Genomic DNA, 17,060 nt, shown 5'->3' on the forward strand with positions numbered 1-17,060 from the left:
ATCCAGTTGTTTGTGACTTCAAACTGAAAGGTGGGCACTATGCTGTGAAAGTGGCAGACTTTGGTGTAGAAGATATAAAATCATCTGCTAGACTGGTTAGATTTTACATTAACTGATGAGAGCTTCAGTTTTTTCAAATAAAAAGAATTAATTTACCCCATTGCTGTGATGTTTCCAATGTTAATTGATATGCTTCATGAGTTCCTTGGTGAGAGATTGTCTGTCTCTCTTCCCTCTGGCCTTCCTTCCCTACTCCTAGCTCCATCCTCTTGTCTTTCCCTTCACCTACTGGTGCCATTGCCTCTACCTCATCTTCACATCTTTGTAGATTCTTCCCTTCCTCCCGTGCCCTCCCTTGCTTGTCTTTTATTCTACATCTCACACGAGGCCAGCTGCGAGTCCACTCTCAGGTGGCCCAAGGTGACTTCCTGCCTGGGTTGGGCTGTGCCTCAGCTGGAGTCTCTAAAGAGAAGCAGCTAGAATGCTGGCTCTCACAGACCCTTGGTTACTGTGGAGATGAGCTCTAATGCCAAGCCCCAGATCACAGGGAAGACATACTAGGTTTTCCAGAAGTGGTTAAAAAAAATCAGTTTTTATGCATACTTCTAGGATTGCTGTTCCTTTTTTTTTTTTTCTTTTCTTTCAAGACAGGATCTCACTTTACTGTGTAGACCTCAAATTCATGGAAGTCCTTCCTCAGCCTTCTGAGTGCAGGGATTTTTCACTTGCAAGATTTTCAAATATAGTCATTTTGAGAAATGCTCATTAAATCCTCATTAAAAATGAGGATTTTTAAAATCCCCATCTGCTCACCTCTCTAGCCTTGTTTCCTGTCACTCCTTAATTGTCTCTGGATCAGCAGTAGGTGGCTGCAGTGGCTCCCCAACACACCCTACTTGTCCCATTTTTGGGCTCAGTAGTTTTTGTGCTTTTATATACCTGATCTCAACTTTAATATTCAGCATACTGGGCCTGGTGACACACATTGGTAATCCCGGCACTGGAGGATCTGAGGTAGGAGGATGACTAGTTTGAACCTTCCTGGGTTACATTGTGAATACTTGTTTAAAAACAGCAACAACAAAAACCCAGCAATAACATTAACCCAACTTTGCCAACAGCATCTTTCCAAATAGTGTTCAAACTGAATTTGGCCTTCAGCGCATGCAAATGATCCCACTGAGTCCATTGTACTGTGTTACTTACACCTTTTATTTTGTATTTCTGTGTACCTTGCTCATGTATTAACTATGAACGCAGAGGCTTCTTCATATTAACTCACAGCCCAGAAACCTGGTAAACAGAAGACACATTCTTAGGAAAGAGACCCTATGGGAGAAATGAGGAGAAAAGGCCCCTGTACTGATACATGTGGAAGTACTTTATAAATTGTGGGCTGCTGTTTGGGGCCATTGGCTGGTCCTGTAGATTTATAAATGCATTGAGATTTTTTTAGAAGTTAAAGGCAGCTTTCTAGAGGACATGGTCAGAATTTTAGGTTGAGAAAAAAACAGCAAATGACAGTTAACTTTGTATTTAAAAAGTTACTTGAAGAACGGGAAATGGCTGCAGTGTCATGAGAACCTGCACCCACATGAAAAGCTGGGCATGGCAGTGAGTTCCTGCAGTCCCCACACAGGGGGCAGAGATGAGGGGACCCCAAGGACTGGCTGGTCAGCCCATCCAGCTGAAACGGTAATATACTCCAAGTTCAGTAAGAAGTATCTCAAAAAAATGTGGGAGCCAGGTGTGGTGGCACACGTCTTCAATCTCTGCCTTGGGTAGGCAGTTCAAGGACAGCCAAGGCGATACAGAGTAAACTGTCTCAAAAACTTAAAAATAACAACAGCATGGGACATGAGAGTCCCACTTCTGGCCTCCTCATACACACATGCAGTGGAGCACACATGAAGGGGACTTGTGGGGAAGAAGTAGTTCACTGGGAGAAGAAAGTCAGGAGGGATTGTAGATGTGTGAGTGGTGCTGGAGAATTGTCTGTATTCTGTCAATCATGTTTTAAATAAATGCTGATTGGCCAGGCAGGTAGTATAGGCGGGTCAACCAGACAGGAAGTAGAGGTGGGGCGATGCGAACAGGAGTATTCTGGGAAGCAGGAAGCTCCCTCCACCAAGAAGCAAGATGTAACCTGCCTGGCTGAGAAAGGTACTGAGCCGTGTGGCTAACATAGATAAGAATAATGGGTTGATATAAGTTATAAGAGTTAGCAAGAAGCCTGAGCTAATGGGCCAATCAGTTTTATGACTTATGGAGAACTCTGTGTCATTTTCTCTGGGACTAAACGGCTGGGGGACCCGGCGGGACAGAAACCCCAACAAGCAGCCCGGCCTTCATGTTACACGTGAGCTAGTGAACAAAAATTTAAAAGTACAAAAGCAAGGCTATCAAAGAAGAAATAGAAGAAAAATCTGCATGACCTTGGATCATGCAAACAGTTCTTAGGATGTAAGAATTGCATAGTGTCTAGAATGGTTACTTCCAGCTGGCTGGAAAACTGGGCCATTCATGCACAGTTAATGAGGTTGCCAAATGGCTCAGCTACTATGAAGAGAGGAGAATCAAACTGGTCATCCGTGGAATGAAGTGTCATTGGGTTTCTCCTGAACTGGCAAAAGGAAGATGATCATGTCACTGTCGGCAGTGGGAGCTCTGTGTGCACATAACGAATTGCTCAAACACAGGAACCATCCTGTTTCCATACAGTCAGGGCTGACAGAGATGCAGGAACAAAGAAGCCATAGCAATACAACGAGCCAGGAATGGGACAGGCTTGTAACCCAGCGTTTGGGAGGTTAAGGCAGGGAGTGGGTGAGTTGGAGGCTAGCCTGCATTAAAGAGAAAGTTCCTTCTGATTTTCTTATTTTGAGAGTAACAGCCTTAAATATTTGAATTTTTAAATACCCACTTTAATATTGATTTCCCTTGTGCTGGGAAGACAACCTAGGACCTCCCGTTTGATAGGTAAGCACTCTACACTGTCACCACTCCCCCTCCCCCCATTTGCTTCCCTTCTTGGTGTTTGTTTTGTTTTTGAGCTAGAGTTTATTTAAGCTCAGACTCCTGATCTTTGCTGCCACCTCCCTACATCCATCCCCTAGTGCTAAAATTGCAGAACTGTGCTACCGTGTCTGGCTTCTTGATTTCTTTTAATGGGAAATTCCTCCCTTTAAGTTGCTTTTTTCTTTTTTTTTAAGTATTTTGTCCCAGCGATAGAAACATGACTAATACACAGCTGTTATCTTGGTAGATAGTATTTCTTCCTTATTCCTCTAGGTCATCACCTTATTCTGGAATGATAATTAGACCTCACTGTTGTGTGTTTGTGTGCAGGAACCGTGGCTCACGTATGGAGGTCAGAGGACGACCTGTGAGGTCAGTTCTCTCCTTCCACCAGGTGGCTTCCAGGATTGAACTCAAGTCCTCAGGCTTGGCCCTGAGCCATCTTGTCTGCTCTAGATCTCACTCTCTCAGCGTCTGCTCATACTTTTATTTGTGACTTCTAAACATTCTGTTTGGTTACTGTAAAAAAAAGTCCCACGCCTTTAATCCCAGCCCTCGGGAAGCAGAGGCAGGTGGACCTGTATGAGTTCGAGGTCAGCCTGGTCTACAGAGTGAGTTCCAGGACAGCCAAGGCTACACAGAGAAACCCTGTCTTGAATAAAACAAATAAAAACAAAATTAGAAAACTGTTTTATTATTTAGGATGCCTTGTTCTTTGCCCTGCAGTATCTTACTTTTAAAGATGTTGTTATTCGCATCATGTGTGGAGTAATCCCAAAATAGTTGTTTTGAGTCTCTTCCTGTTTCTTCTGCCAGAGTGTGCAGGGTACATTGTTTCTCTGTGTATTTTGTAGTATTCAATTTAATCTCCCTTTGGGGGATTGTTACTGGCTGGTCTCAACCTTATCACTACCCCAGGCTTGGGGTTTTTTTGTTGTTTGTTTAAGTGTCTGTGTGTGAGCAAGTGAGTGCTGGTACCCGCTGTCACCAGGAGAGCCGCGGACGGCGGGATCCCCCAGAGTGAGGGTCCCAGGTGGCTGTGAACAGCTCCAAACTTGCAGAGGGTCCTCTGCAAGAGCCGCACCTGCTTTAACAGCTGAGCTTGTCTGCCTTCCTGCCTGCCTTCCTGCCTGCCTGCCTTCCTTTCATACTAAGGGTTGAACTCAGAGTCATAAATACTAAACAATTAGCTGATCACTGAGCTTCCATGCAATATAGATCCAGTTTAACTGAAGAAGATAAGAAAAATGGGACCGTGCACATGGAAGTTGCCCCTCTGCTGGGTCTACATAGCAAAGTCCAGGCCAGCCAGAGCTACATAGACCCCCATCTCCAAAACCAAAACAGCAGCAGCAACAACAAAATCAAACCAGGCTCACTTTCCTCTAGAGTAAAATGGCATCACACAAACACAAAACAAAAGCAGTCACTGCTGTGACTCACTGCAGGCTGGTGCTGGACAGCCCTGCAGTGTGGGGGAAGCAGTGAGCTGTTGTGGATCCTCTGGAGAGAAATGCATGGCCAGTGAGAAGCCTTCCCTTTCCCACCGGGCCTGCTGCAGCAAGCCGCCTGGAGTGTGGACCAGGAGATGGGTAAGAGCTCATACAGAATGGCTGGTCTAATAACCCGCAAGTCTTCTGTGAGCTAGAGATGCAGGCAGATGGGAAACAGGGCAGACACACACACACACACACACACACACACACACACTCCACACACACAGAGGCCTGTAGGAGGAGGGGATGTTCACAACTAGAATTTAATGGGTACCAGTGACATCCATGGATATTGGGATTCAGTGAGTAACTCCAGAGGAGTTCTAGATTTTTGTATACCCAAACAAGGAATTGGATAGAGGGACAAGCAAAGTGAGAGAATTTTTTTTTTTTTTGGTAACTATTAGGAATTATACTAAAATAAGTAAATATGTAAAATGAAAACATTTTAACATTAAAACATTAACATTAAAACATTTAACATTAAAACATCAGAAAGGTAATAAATTAAAAAAAGAAAGAAAATGTCAAAGCATTTGTCTGCAGTTCTCTAACTTGGGTAGAGAGAAACTTGTTTGGCAGGGTGTTAATGGGCCGGCAGGAAGTGTTTTGTTTGTATTCAAATAAGCTTGGAAACTCTGGCTGAGGCTTACATAGGCGTGATTGTTGCACACGTCAGAACCTTTAAATGACCATGGTACATTGGGTCTGCAAATGAGAATAGGCTTTTGAGTTCCTAACTTCATACACCACACACACACACACACACACACACACACACACACACTCTCTCTCCACCTTCGTTTCTGATGGTGACTGCTATCCCAAGCCAACTGGAAGTGGGTAGGGGGTAGAGCCTGGTCACCTAACTGTGACTCTTCCCCTGGCTGCTGGCATTGTTTTCTCTCCTTTCTCACCTCAGTCCATTTTCTCCCTCTTCCCTCCTCTTCCTCCTCCTGCCTTCCTGCATCTCTCCTTCCTTTTCTCCCTCCTTCCTTCCTTTTCTCCTTCCTTCCTTTCTTTTTTTCTTTCTTTCTTTTTCTTTCTCTTTCTCTCTTCCTCTGTTCTCCCCCAAGCCCACCCCCCTGCTTTTCTCCCCACCTGTCCTCCAAGGTTCAATTCCAGGGTACCCTACAGACTGAACAAGGGCCTACCCTGAACTACACCTCCAGCCCCCCATCCCTCATTTCTGGATCAGGCCTTTCTGTTTCCATAAGCAAGCCTTTTTCTTGTCCATGTGACTGAACTCCCTGCCTGACAAACATGCCAAAGAGGAGGAGCAACCACAGTTGTATCCAAAGGTTCCAGTTACAACACTTCTTCAAAGAGATAGGTTTCAAGGTTGCCCTACCCAGTTTGAGCTTGCTGCTCTCTGGGGCGAAGAGCCTCAGATCAAAATGCCTGGGATACACGGCAGCCACTGTGGGCACAGTACACACAGAAGAGCTGGGACGGAAATCTATTGAGTAGTGATTACTACTGAAAAAAACCCCACCTCAGTCTGCTGACTAATTATCTATCTAACAGACAGGTAGTTGGAATGGCATCTGAGAATAAAATCTAAGTTTTTGTCTTCATGTTTGCTAAATGAAACTATAATAAAATACCTTAGGCTTTTTAAGAGAAAAAAAAAAGACTTGGGACTGGAGAGATGGCTTAGTGGTTAAGAACACTGTTTGATCCTCCTAAGACCCCAGGTTCAATTCCCAGCACCCACATGGCAGCTGACAACTATCTGTTTCTCCAGCCTCAGGTGACCAACACCCTCTGCTGGCATTTTGGGCACCAGGCATACATCTACACATACAGACGTACATGTAGGCAAAACACCCTTACATATAAAAAAATAGTAAATTAAAGAAGAAACATCCCCGTAACATGTGGAGACCAACTATTATTATAATTTCAGTTATTCTTATGGTTACAATACGAAGAAATTGTGACATTTTTATACATGTGTATTAACAAATGGAAATGATTTAGGACACCCAGGTCACACCAGGGTGGGGCCCACTTTCTACTTTGACCAAATACAGAGTCCTGGGTTTATTGCTTCCCCTCTAAGCATAGGACTTTGCATTTCTTAGGTGAGTACATTTGTTCTTTGGGAGGAAGGTAGTGCCTCTCCCCCATCTCTCCCTCCCTCCCTCCCTCCCTCCTTGCCTCTATCCCTCCCTCCCTCCCTTCTCCCTCCCTTCCCTCCCTGATTCTCTGTCCAGTGCTAGGATCAAACCAAGGGCTTCATGTTCTAGGTTCCTACCAACTCCATAAGATTTTTGTAGAAACTGAATCTACTCTCTCTCCTCCCCTCTTTTTCTCTCTTCCTTTTCTTCCACACTGGGGCTTGGATCCATGGCTACACACACACTAGGCAAGCGCTCTACCAGTCTGGCACGAAGCTACACCCCGATCCTCATCTTTACTTTCCATTTGAAACAGTCACACTAAGCCGCTTAGGCTATCTTTGACACTCTGTAGCCCAGATAGGCTTGAGTTTGTGGTTATCCTCCTGCCTCAGCCTTCTGAAGGCCTAGGATTTCAGGACCTTGCCGGGGATGAACCTGTAGCAGTGACCAGGGCCAGCACCCTGGGCCTCCATTGTCGGTTCACCTGCATCTTACCTTCTCCAGGTACGCCCCTCTGTGGCCAGACCACAGCCAACGCTGATGATGTAGACAATCAGGTCGTTGGGTGGGTGTGGCCTCACCATGGCTGTTTCTCAGTCACCTGCAGATCCACTCAGGGAGCTGAGGAAACAGCATTCACGCCCAGGGCTTCCACGGGCCACGTTAGCTTTTGGGAAAGGAGATTTGAGCAGAAACAGGTCCTCGCGTGACGGAAAGCCTTTCTTCATGTATATAATAAAAGCACCGCCTTCCATTTCTGAAAGGATGTCTCTCCTGATCTCTCCATGCCTCATTCAGAGAGCAGACTTTTATGGAAGATGAGACCTCCATATGTTCTTCGCAAACCTCTATTTTAGTTACTGTTGAAACTCGGGTCAGTGAGCCATCTCACCAGAAGTTTGATCCTTGAGTTCAGATGGATGGAGGGAACAGACTGTCTTCGTATGCCTTTTGACCTCCACAAGTGACTCATGACATATACACCCACCTGTGCTCCAATAATAAATAAATGCAAAAAAATTAAGATTTTATTTTATGTGTATGTATGGTGGTTTGAATGAAAATGGCCCTCAGAGGGAGTGGCGCAGTTGGAAGGTGTGGCCTTGTTGGAGCAGGTGTGGTCTTGTTGGAGAATGTGTCACTGTGGAGGTGGGCTTTGAGGTTTCGTACATGCTCAAGCCTTGTCCAGTGAGACAGACCACTTCCTGTCCAAGATGTAAGGACTCGGTTCCAGCACTACGTCTGCCTGCGTGTTGACTTGCTTCCTGCCAGACGATAATGGAATGAACCTCTGAAACTGTAATGAAATGGTTTCCTTTATAAGAGTTACCATGGTCATGGTGTCTCTTAAAGCAATAGATACCTAACTAAGACAGTGTAGGTGTTTTATTTTGTCTCTCTATATGTTTATGTAAGATGTTTGTCCAGAGCCCACAGAGGCCAGAAGAGGGCATCAGATCCCTTGGAACTACAGTTAAAAAGGGTGGTGAGCCACCGAGTGAGTAGGAACTAAACCCAGGTCCTCTGCAAGAGCATCCAGTGCTCTGGACCACTGAGCTCTTCCAGAAGAAACTCGCGCACTTCTGTTGGAAGTAGACCAATGTGGAGCTGACATTTGCTGATGGATTCTCAGGTGTGCTCTCAGTAATATTTGTAACTGTCTATGAGGGGCTGTCAGTGCTATTCCTTTACAGGTGAGAACAAGGACGCTTGATGGAACAAGGCTGTCCCGTCCTCAAAGAACTCTGGGCTTGGAATTGCTAGAATTGGAACCCCATGGTCTCATCTCAGAATCTGATTATTGATTGACTAACTGAGGCAGGGCTTGGCGTAGCCCAGGCTGACCTGAAACTCACTATGTAGCTGAGGATTGTAGAACTCTAGGATAACTCTGAAGCCATTTCTGACAACTCTGAGGTCATTTCTGAGGCCTGTCAGAATTAGTGCTTTCCCCCTCCCCTGGAACCTAACAACTGCACCTGCATGTACTGGAATGTTGGGGACTTTCCATCTCCCTGAGTCCTTGTGAGTGGTCTCCAAATAGAGCACCATTCCTGGAATTGGGACAAGATAACCCACAGATGTCCACAGTTGTTTTAACTCAGTCCCTGGGAAGGGGGCAAAGTGACCCTCAGATGTTCCCTCTTATCTCACCTGATCTGGCAGCCGCTCTCCAGCCAATTATTGGTAATAGCCCTTTGAATAAGCCAATTCCCAATAGTTAAAAAACAACCCCCAAGTTCCTCCACCTTGTTTCTATGGCTTTTTGCTTTAAAAATAGCTTGTAACAGTTGTTTGGGGCCTTTTGGCTTCTCAAATGCTGAAAGACCCTGTCGCAACAGAATTAAATCCTCATGCTTTTGCATCAACTGTGGTGTGAGAGTGGTCTCTTGGGGTGACTCCCCCTCGATGATTGGACTTCAGTTTCTGATCCTCTTGTCTCTGCTTCCCTAGCTGGGATTACAGGCATGAACCACAGTGCCTGGCTCCAAGTTAAATCTTGAATTCTGCTCCTCTGTAGAGCACAGACCCACTCCGCTCCCACTCTGTGTGAGTTTTAGGTCATCATCACAAGTTTTCTGGGTTTGGACCTTGTGAGAACAGGAGCGATCAGGTTGGCTGATGCCTCCTGTAAGCACCCATCTGTTCACCATTTCCTCACACACCCCGGTTCTCTTTCGTGGCCTTGGATGTGTGCTAGAAATTGGGGCGGGTCTTAGGAGTGCAGACAGCACACGTCAGGTGCTGTGAAGATCCGCCTGACTTCGTTATTTTTACATTCACGGCCGCTCTAAGGAACGACTATGTTTTTAAGTTAAATGTCATGTTTGTAGCCCTGGGAACTGGAGTGGGACCTGGCACGTACTGGGTAGACGCTCTACTGTTGAACTATATGCCCAGTCCTTCTAAAATTTTATCTCAGTAAGTTGTCCACTCGAGACTTGAACTCTCAGGCAACTTTGAACCTTAAATCCTCCCTCAAGCTCCCAAATAGCTGGGTTGACAGGCTGTGCCCCTAGACTAGTGAGTGGTTCTCAACCCGTGGGTCACAACCCTGGGAGTAGAACAACCTTCTCGTAGAGGCCGCATATCAGATAGCCTATATAGCAGATGTTTACATTACAATTCATAATCATAGCAAAATTATAGTTATGAAGTAGCAGTGAAATTAATTTTATGATGGGGTCACCTCAACACGAGAACTGTAGTAAAGGATGGCCGCGTAGGAAGGGTGAGAATCACTGCTCTAGGCCCAGCTCAGGCCGTGACTGATACAGCGTGAAGTTCAGAGCGTTGAGTCAGAAGAGCTTCAAGTCCTGTTAGATTCCCAGAGCCTTGATGGCCCCACTCTGAGCACTCACCTCTGGGCTCCCTTCTGCGCCCTCCTTACCCTGTCATACAGAGAGCGTACTCTTCCTGTTCCAGCCAGCTTCCGCCAGGATAAATGTGAGCCCACACCAGAGTAGCTGGCTCTCTTATTGTAAAATCTGCTAATCCCAACGCTCAGGCTCACCTGGCCTTCAGGACCTGGGTGTCAGCAGGCTGGCTTGGGCCCAGCTAGGAAGTACAGGCAGCAGGGCTTTATGTTTTAGCCTCCTGCGCATGCTGGCCTATTGGCCAAAGGATCATCTCAAGTTAGAATCAGACGTTCTAACTAGAAAGAAATTCAGTTAATTGGAAGTTCAATTTCTGAATCGCAAATCTTTTCAGGACTGAGTCTTAAGTCAAGTCTTTCATTCAATGCCTATCCACATAGGAAACCCTGAGGCCTGGCTTACCGAAGGTGGCCATCTGTAGTCTCCATCCAAGTCTTGTGGGTATCTTCATGGAAGGAGGTTGAGGAGGCCTCTGGGCACACAAGACTCTAGAAACTGGGCCCTCACTGTTCTTGTCAACCTCAGTCCTGTCTTTCAGGATGAGCAGGAGACACTGGTGGGCGGCTGGAAGGATAACGATGCCCGTCGTGTTCAGTTTGCAGCCCCTGTTGCTCTGGGTCGCACTGACATCTTCACTTGCCCCGTGAGAGGTGCCGGAGTACGGGGATGGAGGGAGGTTTTCAGTGTAAGCAGCTCTAAGCAGATCTGTCCGTCATAGATGGGGAAGGTCAGACACCACCAGCAGTGACAGCCCATCCCGCCCATGGCAAAGGGGCGGAGGGAGGAGATGGGAATTCCAGAGCCCAGTAAGTCTGATGGGGAGGTCCGGAGGCTGCAGTGAGGGGCAGGTGGGGCAGATGCTCCAGGCGCCTCCTGCACTCTCCTTCCCATTTCTTGTTGGGATTCAGTCTGGGTGGTAAAAGCTTGAAGCATCATCTCCATGGGTTCAGCACTGGGCACAAAAGCCAAATACGGAGACTAAGCATGGAGCTTCAGGGAAGCAGCAGAGATGGAGCAAGAGGCGGTTGTCTAGAAACACAGTCACCTCGGTCAAGAGAAAGAAAGTATTCCGGTGAGCTGTTTCCATGAGGAAGATGAGAGGTTCTAACAGCAGACACGGCTCATGACGACTTACAGTCAGTAATAACCGTGTAATTATAATCGTGTAATTAACCACCGCACTTACTGAGCACACTTTAAATGTTAATCTGACGACAGTTCCCACAAAGAGCAAGCATGAGACTGGGTGGGAGGGAGGAGCCCCCCCAAAGACAAGCTAAGCACAAAGGGAGGAAAACGCCACAGATTTTTATGTAGTTTAGTGGTAAAAATGTGCCAGCTATGCCAAATAATGTACCAGGCGATCAAATAATGAGCGGAGTGTTGCCAAGGTGCAGTGAGTGTTTCAGTTCCCAAAGCGGCTGTGTGCTAGCCTGGGCACAGCTCCTTCCTGCCAAATCTTTATTTTCACTTCCAGATTTTGTTAGTGAGAGGAATGCTTATTTGTCTCAAATATGAAGCACAACTATCCTAATTGGACATTTTAAAAAATAAATTAGTCATTTTTAGGCCTTTATTAGTAATGTTTATTGTAGCCTAGAGTAGCTTGTAATCTCACCACTGAGACAGTGGAGGCAGTAGGTTTAGGAAGTCATAGTGCATAGTGAATTCTAGGCTAGCTTGGGCTACATGAGACCTTGACTCAACAAACCATCAATAATCAGGTAATGGTGGTGTATGCCTTTAATCCCAGCACTTGAGAGGCAAAGGCAGGTGGGTCTCTGTGAGTTCAAGGCCTGCTTGGTCTATCGAGTGAGTTCTAGGACAGCCAGGGCTACACAGAGGAAACTGTCTTGAAAAACCAGATAGATGGATAGATAGATAGATAGATAGATAGATAGATAGATAGATAGATGATAGATAAATAGATAGACAGATAGATAGATAGATAGATGATAGATAGATAGATAGGTAGATAGATAGATAGATAGATAGATAGATAGATAGATAGATAGATAGATAGACAGATAGACAGACATACAGACAGTCATATGACCTGGGGGGATGGCTCAGTTAGGAGTGTCCGTGAGTTTGATTCCTAGAACCCACAGGACACCATCAGGCGTTGGTGATGCAGGGCTATCATTCCAGCACCAAGGAGGCAGTCAGGTGGGTCCCTGGGCTTGCTGGTCAGCTGGTCGAGCTTCATGAGCAAGTTCCAGACCAGTGAGAGACCTCATCTCAAAAACCAAAGAATGAGACAAGAGGTTGACTCTGGCCGACCCCCACAGCTCCCCCAGCCACAAATGTACGCACGTATGCAGCCGCACCTGCAAATAGATTAAAATATAGATATAACATCGAAAGTGTGTTCTCTATCTTCCTACGTTTTGCCGGCAGATTTGAAGTCCTCCTCTCTAACTGTACCTGTGCCCACTGTCTGTCCATTCTCTCATCCTTCACCCCTCCAGGCTGTGAGCACTGCTGCTCTCTCTCTCTCTCTCTCTCTCTCTCTCTCACACACACACACACACACACACACACACACACACACCAGCCTTTAGCATCCACATACGAGCACTTTGGTTTCTGGCCCCAACTTGGCACACATGATGTTAATGCCCTCCGGTCAGTTCCGTCTTTGTTGCTCTGAATGACAGAATCTCCTGCTCTTCACAGCCTGAAATCATTCCACTGAGCACACGTACCACGTCTTTGCTGCTGGCAACCATAGCGTTGATCCTGTCTCAGCTGTTGTGTTCAGGGAGCAGTAGCTACAGATACATGGATTTCGCTGGTGTTCTGTTTGTGTCTTCTTTGGGTATATACCCCTGAAAGGGCTTCAGGAGCTTGTGGAAGTTCTATTGTCTTGAGTGTGTTTCGAGGAGACTCCCACTAACAGCTGTGTGAGTTCGTCACGTCATCACCAGGAAGAGAAACAGACTTCTGTTGCAGCTGGTAACACATCCACACTCGTGTGCGAGTGGAGGGCTTGGTCAGCTAGAGACTGTGTACAGGATGGGGGTCCATGAGATCACATCACGTGGTGACACCACAGATGTTTACTCACTGAGCATACTCCGTGATGTCAGCCCGTGATGAAATCACCCTGCAGCACACTCCACGGAAGCATCTGGAACCGTGTGTACACGCAGAGAGTGGAAGGCAATGTTACACACAGAAGCCCTTGCCTCCGCTGTGTGCAGTGGGCATTAAAAGTCTGCTCCTCATTCTCTTTCAGATGTCGGCCCTGCTCCAGTAAACTGACTTTACAACCTGTGAATGGCGAGAAACGGAGAGGCTTTGTTTCTCACCTTCAAAAAAGGGGTTTCTCACTCAGCGTAAGTGATGTTCTTGATAACAAATTTAGAAGAAAATGCGGTTAATTCTTTGTTTACCAATGAAATCTACACCAAATTATTGGTTATTTTTGATGCTCCATTAAAGGAGAAAGTCTGGGGATTGTGTTACCTTTTATTAATATCAAAATTCATGCACGATGATTACCAAACAGAACGAGGAATCTGGGCTGTGTCACCAGCTGTTTCTCTGTTCCCACTGAGGGGTCAACTCTCTGCAGCGGCTCTGTCACCGCATCCCCAGAAGGCAAACGGGGAACCCATGGCTTGCTGCCAATTCAACCACCATGGCCGAGAGTGTGCGATTCCTTATCCCGTTCTTATCAGGTCACGTATCCCCAGACAAGACCATGCCCATTGGGCCACGCCTCCCCAATACAACTGGCTATCTGACTGAATCCCCATGGTACTCCATGTCTTTTTTTGGGTGTCAAAATGCACTAAGGGGACAAATTGAGAAAGATGTTAAGAGTACACATGAATGTCATGCTTATGTTTGATTAAATATAAAGGAGAAGACCTTTCCTGAACACGTCTTCAACCTACTATTTTTGTAAGTTTTATAAACACATATATTTACATTTATATATATGCATATATATTAACATTTTTTTTCTTTAATGTAGTAAACTAGACTGGACAGCCTGGTTCAAGGCTGCCGAGACCTAGGCAAGCCGTCAGTGTCACTGGAGAGCTGCGAGAATCCTCCGGTGGAGCATGGTTACCGGAAGCAGGTGAGACAGCACCCTGACATGTAGGAGCAAATGCACAGCCTGTCTGTGGAAGGGAAGCGTTGTCAGTCAGCTTTCCTGAAACTCAACGCTTGGCCTGAGAAGACAACGTGGGGTAACGTGCTTGCCACTGAGCCTGAAGACCCAAGTTTGAGCTCCAGGATCCACAGAAGGAGAGAAGAGACTCTTCCCTGGCCTACGCATGTTTGCCAGGACCTGTCTCCCGACACATACGAAGTGGGTAATAATGTTTAAAGACCTCCAATGCATGGTAATTGTAACAGTACCAATGCAATGCACGCCTCAATTCCCAGTACTTTGGGAGACTGAGACAGGAGGATCACTGTTTGAGCCTAGACTGGGTTATAAAGCAAAATCCTGTCTCAAAAAAACATAAAGCTCCAAATCACCAAAATTTAAAACATTGACTTCCATGAAAAATATTTCAAGACAGAAATGAAAAGCTGATTAAGAAAGTACCTAGACACCATCTTGGTGATAGCAGCTCTCTGCACCGTGTATATGGATAACATGCATTAACACTCAAGAGCATCTTCAAGAGAAGACGGTGAGAGTCAGTTGACTTTTCATGTAATTTTAAAAAGACAGCATGCAGGCATTGCTGTGTCTCTTCAGGATTAACAATCATTCTGTCTTAAATTAAAAAGTATCATTGACACTAAACACACTGAAGCCGTGAACTCATGGTCGGTCCCACTCTAGACTGAGTAAAGCTGTGGTTTATGACTGCCTAGAAATGGAAGCCATGGTCATCGGAAGCCAGCATGGACCTACCGCACTGGGTCCACAGGTGAAGTCTGTCTCTGACTTGCTCCTGTTCAGGAAGTGGGCCCCAGGTCATGGCATTAGTACAAAGTCAACTAATCGTCTTTCAGATGTTCCCAGTGCATTATAGTAAAGTGACCAAGAAGTAATGAATCTTGGAGAGAGAGCCACCCCCCTCCATGGATTTCCCTGTGTCCCCATAGTCACTGATGATTTGACAAGGACCCATGAAGATGTGCTTTTAAAAATGTCAGGTTAATGATGGTAGAGGGCTCATGCACACTTAGGTATTAGAATCAGGTTTTTTAATTTTTATTTATTTATTTTTTCAAGACAGGGTTTTTCTGTAGCTTTGGCACCTGTCCTGGAACTAGCTCTGGTAGACCAGGTTGGCCTCAAAGTCACAGAGATCCTCCTGCCTCTGCCAGCCGAGTGCTGGGATTAGAGGTGTGTGCCACCACCGCCTGGCTTTTGTAAATAAGGTCTTCTAGTTAGTCCCCGCTGGCCTTGTGTTCACAGTCACCCTTCGTCCCTCACTGGGACTGCAACCATGTCTGGCTTTACACACACCTTTTCTCTCTCTCTTTCTTTCTTTTCTTTTCTTTTCTTTCTTTCCTTCTTCTCCTTCTTCTTCTTCTTTTGAAATATTTTGACATGTGCTTGGTAGAACTTGTGGAGGCTAAGGCCAGACTAAACCACTGGGGTTCGGCTATGATATACATAAACAAGATGCTTAGCAAACTAAATATGAGTAACTTGTTTCCTATTTTTGTTCTAACAAATTACTGGAATTGTAGTGTCTTAAAAAGACACCCTTGATGTGTTTCCTCTAAATTATTCTTTTATCAATAAAAACTCAGGAGTCAGATATTGGGGTGCAAACCTGATAGGTCAATAGGTCAAGAAAGCAGCTGAGAAATGATGGCCTGACTCTTTCTCTTCTCCTTCCCAGATGGGGGGAAAAAAAACCTTGAAAAGTTCCCTAAGCCTCTCCTTATCCCTTCTTGTACCTCTCTATCTGGCCTTTCAATGTCTCTATGGCTAATTCCGGTCAGCCAGTTGTGGCCTCCGCCCCTTGATTCCAGGTTCAGCTTCTTTGTGAGTCTCATATTGTCAGTGTGAGCAAATACCCACACAGACGTATTTATCCTTTCCAGTTCTAGATGCCTAAAGGCTAAATGAAATGCCAGGGCCATGTTCCTTCTGAAGAAAATACCATCTTATTGTCTTTTTCAGCTTCTAGAAGTTTCTCCCAGTCTTTGCCTATGGTCCCTGAGTGATGTGGGATTCCCCTCTGTATCCTGTGAATATATTTTATTACCACTGGCTAATAAAGAAGCTGCTTTGGTCTATGGCAGGGCAGAATATGGGTAGGCAGGAAAACTAAACTGAATGCAGGGAGAAAGAATGCAGGATCAGAAAGACACCACATAGCTGCCCAAGAAGCAAGAGGTAACAAACCACAAGCCATGTGGTAAAATATAAAATAGTAATGGATTAATTTAAGATGGAAGTGTTAAGTTTTTTTGACCCCATAAGCCTCTCCACCGATGCAATAATCCAAATCAAATTAGAAGCCCAGGCCCCCAGGAAAACATGAAGAGGGGGAAGGAAAACAGGGAAGACCACGTTCTCTGAGGGGCAGTTTAAATAGCCTGTTGGAGTGGTCTTGACCATAGAGGGGAGGGGGTCACCGTTTGGCGGGCTTTCTCGGAGGTGGAGTTTGTACTGAGGCAACTCCCAGGGGAGGGGGCTTGAAAGTTTCCACCAAACATTCCAGACTTCTTGTATATATGGATGCCAGGGGGCAGGGGTGATGCTTCCAACCAAACATTCCAGACTCCCTGGATAAAGGAGAAGATGCTGGCTCAAGTCTGGCTACTTCCTGTGGGCATGGGGTGACGTGAGGAAGGGGAGAATTGGGAGTTGGTGGGCTCACGCTCAGTGAGAGGTGTGACTGGAGAGGCATCTGGCTTACTGCCATCCTGGAGACCTCAGGCAGCCGTTCCTTGAGGGAGATGAGAAGGCAGGTGCCTATGGGCATCAGCACTTCGTGTAAAGTTTCACTAGAGTTTAGGACATGCTCATCTTTGAACCATTGTTCAGCCTGTCACAAGGAGCTGGCAGCTGCAGGTTATTGTCAAGAGTGAAAGCATCCCTGGGTACA

Source organism: Myodes glareolus, chromosome 3 (genome assembly GCF_982192425.1).
Source record: "Myodes glareolus chromosome 3, mMyoGla1.1, whole genome shotgun sequence".
Classification (NCBI taxonomy): domain Eukaryota; kingdom Metazoa; phylum Chordata; class Mammalia; order Rodentia; family Cricetidae; genus Myodes; species Myodes glareolus.